The following is an 8,981-nucleotide window of genomic DNA, read 5'->3' on the forward strand; positions in this document are numbered from 1 at the left end:
TACCGCAGGAATACCATCCAATTATCTCGTCTTGCTATGCAGTCTCACTAAATTTCCCGTTTTTCCGGGTATAGGATTTAGACATGCGTCATTTGAATAGGTTCTATCGATGCAAAGCACTTTGAATTAATGAAAGTGCCCATTGCTTCAATCAAAATTCACATCGATTCTGATTTTAGAGTCGATTATCATTTTTATTCTGGAGACGATTTAGATCCAGAAGATGGTGAAACACATCTCGTATTATCTGTTTATTTTTTGATCTGTCAGTTGTATTTTAATTATAGATTGTTTCTCTTGTGTAATTATGAGGGATAGTTATGTGCCCTGTTTTTGCATGAATTTCAAAAATAGGATAAAGTTGCCTTTAAGTTGGCCCGAGTAAAGTAAGATCAACGGCATTTTGGAAAAAAAATTAATTTTATGAAATTAAGGTATGTGTAAAGTAGGATATGTGAAGAGATTATTTAAAGAGTGCGGTAAGTTAATGATATTTAATGAAAATCTGGGAAGCTCTGCCTCAAACATACTATTTAATCTACGTGCAGGAATGCTTGCTCTACGTTGAACGTGAGTGAGATGAGTTAATCTTCAAAGAATATTGGACCGGCTTGAAAAAATAACACTGAAACAAAAGGAACTTGCCCGTAAAGGCGGCGAAAAATATAATTTCCCTGTAGGAACTACCAAAGAGAGCAAATGAAGGCCCTTTTTTTTAAAGGCCTTCATGTAGGAGGAAAGAGTCGGTCAAAAGCCTAGAGAGGATAATTGGCTTAAGTTATGAAAGATTAAAATGAGCAGAACGATGAAACTTTGTGCTCAAGCTAAAATGCTTATTCGCTGGGGATGCATGGTTAAATATTTGTGCAGGGAAGGGCAGGAATTTCGGTGAAGGATGGAGTGGAGCCTTTGGGTCGAGTGTAGCGATTGGGAGTTGGTACGTTTCCATAAAGAGAATTGGATTAGGATTTAATGTAATCAGGATAACATGGTTAATCTGTGGAGTTTGTAATGTTTCACCTAGCAAGTAGTGCTGAAAAGTTTTCGCTGGTGGGAAATAAACAAAGTAGAAGGGTATACGGGTTGGGTTGCGGTTGGTTAAAATTCCCAAGCCCAAGCATTAATGTTGCTGTGAGAAAGCGAGTAATATTTTCGATATGGAGTTATGTATTTCTAGTTCAAACGCATCGCTCTTCCGAAAATCGAGGAGTGGTTGAGGGTAGATTTGTAGATGGAGGGTAGATTTGTAACTGGAGAATGCACTCGCCATGGCAATTAATTTAGTGCAATAATCACCGTTCATCGCAGAGAAAAGCTTTTATGATCATTCAATTCTAAATTAAAGGAATACACCAAGATATAATGAATCAATAAAAAGATGGTTTTTAATATTTATCATGTAGTTATAATGTTACGGTAAAATAATCTTGCATTATTAGTTAAGAAAGGATCATCTAGAATTTCATAAGCACCAGCGTTGTACAATCCAAGAATTTAATATTCCAGGAGATAGTTAGAACATATTTAAACGGCACTAATATTTTAAAGGAGAAAAAATCATCAAATGGCTAAGGAGTCGATGGAAGTAGGTTATTTAGAAGTATTTTGCCCCATAATATAGGGAAGAATTTTTGACGCATGGCTGTCATGTGTTGTCATGGCTATTGTGGTAGGTATACTAACTTTCATGAAAGAAACCAACGTGAATACTATCTACAGCTATTGTGAAAGGAATGATAAGCTTTTGGAGCCATTACGATGAAATTGAAGTTACTAGAAATAATATAAGTTTTGGAGTGTTTTAAAGGAACAACTTATGTTTTTATAAACTAAACGAAACTTCAAAACTATATTACTTTTTATCTATGATACATTATTTGCCAGACCGCTTGAACAGCTTTGTCGTAAAAGGTAAAAAAATTGAGAAAACTTAATAAAGAATCATTACATTAGCAAGATATATTTCGTGGGGTTTTATGAAAGTTTTGATAACGAGTAAAATTGATAACGAAGAAGGATTCCCCTAATGAACATAGAAGACATAAACGAGTAAATAAATGTGGCATTTTCCTTATTCTCTTCAGATGTTAAAGATTTTAACTGTATTTTTGGATATTGTAATTGCAATTCCTCCGTAAATATTTGGATATTAGTGGTGTATCTCTTCCGTACATTTTCAGATAATATATGCTTATGGTATCTAAAAAAGTAAGATGAAATACATACTCTATAACGTTGAAAAAAATTGCTCAACCATTGGAAATTTTAAATTTGCCCTTATAAAAAACTGAACTGGTTTGTGTTTTTGGAATTTTCAGTCATGTAAAGTAAAAGAGTATGCATATTAGAATATCGTAGGCAATGATTCTTCAAAAAACTCATTTTTGACGGAATATCGCAATTCTAAATTAATTTGCGTATTCATTAGGTCCATAAATTTGAATTTAAAATCGGTGGGATGCAAAGAATAGGCTATCGAGGAGAGGCACAAATGGAGGAACTTTCCCCCTAAAAGAGCGTCGTCTACGCACCGAAGCTTCCAACGATCACTTCAGTGGCTGGCGGCTCAAGAAAGCTTTCCTCCCCATTCCACAGCCGGAACAAAAGGCGATGAAAATTGATTGTTATAAAAATATTTCCTCCTCTTGGACCCTCCAATGCCTCGCGGTCGGAGAGACTCCCCTCTTTGTAGGCCACCCCTCCTACACGCCTTTTGCGTCTACGCAGTGTTGATTCGTCGACGGCGGGAGGTGGGGGACGCGGTCATATCCTTCGTCCCTCTCTTCTCTTTGTCTTTGGCGGCATCCCTGCGGCTTCTCGTGAGAGCGTTATCCCAGGATGGCCCCCTCTTGTTTTCTTTTCGCGTGGAACACTCAGTGGAGCGACCCCCTCGCCCTTTTACTCGAGTAGATGGTGTTCGATAGGATCCCGGGGGCTGTGTTGCCACGGAGATGAGGAAGGATCCACTGTAGTCCGGATCATAACGTTTGTGTCCCTCGTCTCCCTTACTTTTTCCTCGGAGTTGAGAAATCAAAACGTGTTCCACTCGTCTCAGTTGATAACCACTTTATACTCATGCCTATCCCCTGGGGCATCGCGCCATTTCAACGCATGGATTGTGACATTTGATATATTCCGGCTGGAAATGCCACCGAGTGGTTCGAATAGGATGAATTCTGGGCTTAGTGTAATTTGAATAAATTTTATTTGAGTTCTTCGGTATATCAATAAAAAAAAGGGGGTTTCAGAGGTAAATCTGCATTCAGAAAGTTTTTGCATGGAGTTTTTTTAAACAAAAGATTGCTTATTATAAGGTGTCTAAGTAATGAATCAGTTAGATATGGAGTTTTAATTTTAAACCTTAGGTATTTATACCTGGTACAAGTAATGAGGGCGAAAAATATTCTGTTTTGCAAGAAATTACAGTTATTATTGTACACCACCCAATGAACTTACTAACCAAAACCCATGACTATTATTTCAAAAACTTCAATAATTTTTTCTAGCCCATTATTGAAAATCACAAATATTATTCAGAGGTATTTGAAGCATACCGGGATTAGCCATGATTAAAACTTTAGTCCCCCGCAATGCTCTAATAATCCATCGATTCTTCATGATATTGTACGGTATAAATGTTTGCACTATGTTTTTGTGGAATGGGTAGTTTTAATTTTCTTTTGCAAGGTTTTCGAGTGGCCTTCATTAATTATTTCAGTAATCGTAGAAAAAGGTAATTTTCACTACATATTTTTAATGTGTGGCAGATTAGGTTAGTGACTTACATTATAGAAGCTCGGAAAACCACTTTTATTTATTGTTACGTAGGTATATGCTTCATATGTTTTTTTTACAAAAAATGGTCCATACTCAGAACTTATTATAGGTAAAGAATCAATTAAAAATGAATTGGATCAAACAAAAACTAAGTTCGTCTATTCCATTTATATTAAAGGGGATCTCTGTTTGTTTGTCTGCGATGCGTTTCCATACGGCTGCACGGATTGTGACTTAATGCACAACGGATTCACATAGGTGCATCTCATGCTCACAAACCCCGTAGTGCTACTTCCGGTTGCATCCGACGCGTCCTTGGCGTCGTTTTCTCATTACCATTTGTTACGTCACATCATACAGCTTCTGCGATTGGATATTGGGTAGGCACGCCTCTTGATATCCTCAAAGAGAAAACATAACTCAAAGGATTCTACACTCGCCTATTGATCCTCTCTGTGCAAACGTTTTTGCTGGGGTATGCGTTCACACGACGTTTTTGGTGTACGCACGTACTCACACATAATGACCAATTCTGTGCAGCGGGGTATAAGCTGATCCCGTGCGCGGTACACGGAAATCGTTTCCTCCATTGTTTGCTGTTACATATGAATGGATGGGTGAGAAGCCAAGGAGTACAAGTGATTTCTTTTTTCTATGCAGTGTTAGGTTCAGAAATTAGGTATGGAAAACAAACCAGATTAATCAGATATTTGATTATAATTGATTAATTATATTTGATTTTTCACTCGATGTTAGCTCAAAGCAGAGACTCAATCGTATTCCTTGGCAACCAAGTTTTTGTGTATTTCTTCTACAAATTATCTTCACCGAACTCCGTTGAGAAAAAATTCACTTGGGCCCCATGGCTTCTCACCTCCTCATATGTATGCCATAGTCATACCTGCTTTGTTTCTTTACATAAAATTCTTGCCATGTGACCATTAATTCCGAGGTACAAGTTTCCCACTTCCCTGGGTATCATCATTCCAGAGCAACGCTGGGTGGCCTGCTAGTGATGTATATTTTGGAGTGAATGAGAACGTAGGAACAAGCGAGAATTGAAACTGGGAAATAAGCAACTGCTGGGAAGAGAGGAAAAAAGGAAATAAGAGGTCTTTGTTCGCTCGAGACTACAATTGTTGGCATTCAGAATGCAAATTGCAGGTGTAGCAATCTACTACTTATATCAATCACTTATTTCACGTCTGTTTATCTGGTATGAGATTCATACATTGGAGATTTCATTCCTTGTGAAGTACTTTGAAATCCGTGATACGCCTCCATATATGATTTGCGGCGATATGTGATTCTTCGGACAATTTTCTGGTGAGTATCTATCGATTCAGTTCAATACGATACGTCATGCGGCGGCAGGGAATTGATCGGGCAAGAGAAATGGCGAGTCATAAAGTGAAGAGTTTTTTTTTCGAATTTCATGAAACTTGTCGAAGTTATCCTTTGGTTTGCTTACAGAATTAAAGTAAATATGAAATTTCTCTAATTATTTTACCTGAAGGTATTTTTCCGCTTCTTCATTTTCATTCCGTTATCACTGATTTAAGAATCCCTGTATAATTATTAACCTTCAGCTCTGTAATTTTATTCTTTTTCTCCATAATTTTCTCAACCGTATGGTATTATCATGCGTCATATTTTCTGTCCCTGGAATCATTTACATCAGTAGGACCACTTTTCACCACAGTAACCTCAAATATCAACTATATGCTATGTACAAGTGTATCGTGCACAGTTGAACTGTATATAAGTACAATCTCTGTGAATTGCGAATGTACTTTCTTAGAATCCACTTTCTGTGCCATGCAACTTTACAATACCGCATCTAGAAAGGTTTTCAGGGAATTACATTTCGATAGGGTTGAAGTTCACGAAGGGATGGGGTTCGAATACCTAGGCTTTCCTTCAACCTCGTTACCGTCTTGAAGCTTTACATTATGAGTAACGCAATTTTTGATGAAAAATGATTTATTCCGTTTTTCCTCTCAAATTTAATATCTTGCTAATCAGTGATTTTCATCTCATATGGTATCAAATTAAGGTAGTATAGAAACGTATCTTTTGTTGTAAAAATTTTCAGCGAATTAATTGGTTTTTAAATGTTTGTTTCGGGTCCAATACAATTCTAAGAAAACCTTTACCTTGCTAAGCAATGACGTATTAATTTTAAAGCATTTCAGGGAATTAATTACAAGGGATATTTTATTATACTTGTCATGAATACAATAGAATACGCATATAACATTGCAAATGCTCGGTGTAGCGATTACGAAAATAATCTTAACTATTTCAATAATTTTAACAGTCAGTATCGATTCGTTCCCATTCGCCTATCATTCAACCTTTGCTGGATCGGACTCGATTTTGATTCATTTGAGGTACTCCACACAGCTTTATCTCCATTATCTTTCCATTACCCTGTCCCTCCCAGCTTCATTAACGCACGGCATTCCTCGGTGACGCCTTACGCCTGAATGAATTAATTAACTAGCAGCATGCGATCGGCGAGAACGCTGCCAGTTTATCATCACTTGCCCGCTCTTGTGCAAGGGCGGAGATAACGTTGAGAAATGAGTCGTGCACTTTGACTTTCACCTGTGTCAAACAGGCTACACTTACTAGTCAGTTTATAGAGGGTAGGGAAGGAATCGATGCTTTAAGCACGCAAAGACGCAAAATCAAATGCAGGGTTATCATAATAGAACGGTGCGGTTTTGGTCATGCTTAAAATGGAAACAGAATAACTTATTTTATGTTTTTATTTTTCGAATTTATCGTCTTATACTGTTTTTTCATCATTAACAAGTTCAATCTGTGCGCCGTTTGTTTCTCTACAAGAGAGAAACCCGGCGTCTACATTAACCTACTCCTAACGAAAAGCGCCAAGAGGACCCCGGCTTAGCGTCCCATCCGACGGACGTAGTGGTGAACTTGAAGTGCCCTCTTCAAGACACTCAAGCAAGATGGGGCAGCCTCTGAAAAGTCTCTGCTACCCTATCGCTACCATCTTCTTACTAATTACTGAAATAAATTAAAAATTATTTTGTGATAACATTGTATTTTAAAAGTTTTGAAGAGACTAGAATGAGTTTAAAAGGTTTCTTATTCTAATAAAATTCGATCTTCTGGTACTTGAGAGGTAAATTTCCCGAAAATATTAATGTTCCCAATAAAAGATGGACATTCGCATTTCAGTTACTTTAAAGTCTTTAAAGATTGAAAGCTGCGTTTTCCTTCCCAGTAATCTTTAATTATTTTCACATGCTTTTGTGCGATATAAGAGTATTTTAATTGTATAGAACGTGAGGCATCGTGTTCCCCGACCATTTGCATCTGAGGTTCGTTTATCGTAAGACACATGGCATGCATTTAGGCGACGGGATTTGCGGCAGCGGGCAGCTTTTAGGTTGCTCAGCTCAAATCCCCTGCGGATTCATAATTTTCAGCGGTATTCGTGTACAAAATTGAGTTTTGTGTGGGATGATATTGAGGGAGGACGCACGGGCAGCGTTAAATTGGAGAGCCCGAGGCGTTCCTCGTTTGGAATAGTTTAGAGCTGAAGCCGGATTTCAGCAATACCTGTTGATGTCCTACTCGAGTCATACTCATTTGTAAGGCTTTCCCAGAGTTGGAAACTCGTGGGAAAAACGGGAAATGAAAAAAAGTCGTTATTGCGGAGCGCCAAGCAGTCATTATATTAGGTTTTTAATTTAGAATCGTGTGAAAAACTCCAAGCCTGTCTTCAGGGAATAGGGATAGAGAGCATTTTAGATGTCCATGTCGTCATTAGAGATGGGTGGAGCGTATGGAATTTATGCATGAGACGATATACGATTTGGTTTCTACACGTGTATCTGAGGGTGAAACTTAAATATCTATGGTTTGTTGAGTGCGTACAATATCATTTTGATTTTGACTAAGGATTTAGTACTTACCTGGTGTGAAGACCAAGAAGAATTTACTTAAATAATTTTTATTTTATTGCGAAAAACAGCGAAAAACAGCACTTAATAATGGTACGTATTTTGTAGATATTGATGCTATTCGCACGTGCTATTAGGTCTCTATTGAGATCAGTATTATTTTGTCAGGTATTATTTGATAAAAATTCCCTTGTCACCACACAAGGGTGATACTGCAGTTTTTCTTGATGGCAATATTTTTGGTCACCACCTAATCTTGTACTCTTTTCTCGGACCAATTGTATATGCTTTTTGGTAGCTTTCTTGAATCTATACAACAAATTGTTTGGCATCCCTTTTTTTTTACTCTTCACCAAATCGCTTTTAGATGACTCGAAAGATTTTGTTAAAATCCTCTTTCTTTTGCTATAGCTAATAGAAAGGATTTGACAAAATTGTCAATAAATTTGGTGGCACATCATTATGGAACTAAATCACTACATATGATCCCTTTCTTAATCACATTCAAAGAGACTCAGTTTCCAAAGCTTCAGGACATGTTGGAGGAAAAATAAATCGTTGATAGCAAGTTTCCTTAAAGCACTTCAAGGAGTTCGAAATCGTAAATAGCTCGCTGAATTACAACTCCTTAGTGGCTATATGTTCTCATCCACTTCAGGTTATGACCTGAATTTTCTTCCCCTTAAGCAGCATTCATAGTTGTTTCCGGTAGTTCACAGCGCAAGAATTATCCCTAGGGGCGATTATCTTTTGTCAAAAATGATATTATGATCTCATTTCAAAAGTCATAGAAGCCATTATGTTTATCGGTGATAAGTTCTCACCAAGAGGTTAAAATAGTATTTTCGAATAAAACTTTTCCCATTTAAATAATGCCTAGCATAGACTAATATCACACTAATTGTTTGGGTATTGAATTATAGTGGACTGTATTAATTTAAATGCTGGTTTGTTATCAGGATTCTTTTAATGAAATTACACTAGTAAGAAGAGCACAAAGTGAACTAAATGATCTTGAAAGGATTGGGAACTGTCCCACACGTCCACCCGAGACGAATGCGCGAGGCTGACTGACCACGAGACTGACTCCCTTGGCCGGCCGGAGTGAGCGCATGGATACAAACAAAAGAAATAGTTCCTCAACATGCCGCCCACCAAAAAGGGTCTCCCTTTTTTAGAAAACACAAACAAGTTAAAATAGTCATTACGTGTCACAAAACTTAGGGAGAGGACATAGTTTTTGAACTGATCGTTTCAATAGACCGG

The 8,981-nt window shown here is 37.5% G+C and overlaps 1 protein-coding gene across 2 annotated transcripts in view; it reads right to left on the reverse strand.

Annotated features, from left to right (window-relative positions):
* LOC124163508 overlaps positions 1–8,981 on the reverse strand; it is a 58,637-nt gene that overhangs the window by 23,937 nt on the left and 25,719 nt on the right. The gene's annotated exons all lie outside the window — the stretch shown is intronic.

The sequence above is a fragment of the Ischnura elegans genome, chromosome 8 (assembly GCF_921293095.1).
Source record: "Ischnura elegans chromosome 8, ioIscEleg1.1, whole genome shotgun sequence".
NCBI lineage: Eukaryota > Metazoa > Arthropoda > Insecta > Odonata > Coenagrionidae > Ischnura > Ischnura elegans.